At 38.7% G+C, this 1472-nt stretch overlaps 1 protein-coding gene across 1 annotated transcript in view; it reads right to left on the minus strand.

Moving 5' to 3' along the window:
* LOC123500099 (proclotting enzyme-like) overlaps positions 1-1074 on the minus strand; it is a 19175-nt gene extending 18101 nt beyond the window's left edge. The window contains exon 1 of the mRNA XM_045248757.1: positions 866-1074. The gene's annotated coding sequence lies outside the window, so the exon portion shown is untranslated. The remainder of the gene's footprint in view (positions 1-865) is intronic.
* Positions 1075-1472: the final 398 nt, after the last annotated feature.

Raw genomic sequence — 1472 nt, forward strand, 5'->3', positions numbered from 1 at the left:
TCTCTCTCTCTCTCTCTCTCTCTCTCTCTCTCTTTACTAACAATTTTTTCATTTTCAACATCATGAAAGTATTAAGCCAGTATTGAAATGTTCACCTTCATCTGGTCTCAAATTGTAGATACACTGTCATGTTGTGCTACGTACTCTCCATGACTCAATAGTATACGGTGGTGTTTTCTATCGCATCAGCATTCACTATTTTTTCTCAATTATGCAAATCAAGATACAGAAATACGATCACATCAATAATTTCTCTTCCATTCTAATTTATTTTCATACTTTGGCCATTCCGTTAATGTATTTCATGTTTTTTTTTTATACATCAAGTTAGAGACACTCAGTTATAAATCAAATTGATAAATAGATCAAAAGTGTTAGTTTAAAATAAATAATAGATAGCAAATAACTGAATGATCAATAAATTCAGAGAAACCTCAATATTGAAAGCCGATCAAGGCAATTCCGTTTATAGATACAGCGTGGGTGTAAATGTGGACTAACATTGCACTCAACTTGGAAGCTATCATCACAGGCTGGGACCATATATAGGCTCTTCAGACCACGATATAGTCTGTGAGGACGTGAATGCGCGGCTTATTTTGTTGGATATAGCTTTCTCTTACACTTCAATATTTTGGCAAGATTTGATGCATATTATAGTTAAGATTCAACAACTCATTTCCGTTCTATATCTTATTCTTCTTGGATGAGTCTCGCTTGACCGAGTAGTCACAGCCAACGCTTGAACAGGCAATTCTATGCAGCAATTAGTTACACTCGATTTTATTGTTATAGTGGCAAAAGCACTTCACCCTCAGCCATGCACCAGTGCACACCAGAACATATGTAGCTATACAATTCATACCTTTCCTGCCTGGTGTTGTTCTAACAGTAGTAACACTCAGCACCAAAAGACGTACGTGTGTTCTTCACTGACGGACTGCGCCTGCAACTGCATCTAGACACACAGGTCCAAAACTGGATAACAATGGCAACTCTGTATAATATGAGATTTTGACTGTTTACTTCCAAGGTTCTGTGTGACGACCTGGGCAGTCCCACCTGTGGGTTTCCAGATTCGTTGCTTGCTGCATTGTCCGCTTAAGTGTGGAAATACCCATGTGTCCTGGGATGACACTGTTGTCTACTACCCTAAAGAACCTTACTGGCAACCTTTCATGTTAGTGAGTGTATTCACACGAAGTCGTAGCAGTAGTCTTAACCTTCCTGCGGCTGTACCCTGCAGTATTGCCAGCAAGACTGCAACGGCAGGAATACTGCACAACGGTGTCGGGGATCATGTGTTGCTATGGGAGCTTTCACACATACGGTGTTTCCCGCGGGAGGCGAAGTATATTTCTTAATAGAGACATCTTTAATTTCCTTACGAAATTTATGAATTTTTAGTTATTTAATCAAGAAAACACATACCTTATTAGTTTTCTGACTAGATTTATGAGTTTTTATTATGT

Source organism: Portunus trituberculatus, chromosome 50 (genome assembly GCF_017591435.1).
Source record: "Portunus trituberculatus isolate SZX2019 chromosome 50, ASM1759143v1, whole genome shotgun sequence".
Lineage (NCBI taxonomy): Eukaryota > Metazoa > Arthropoda > Malacostraca > Decapoda > Portunidae > Portunus > Portunus trituberculatus.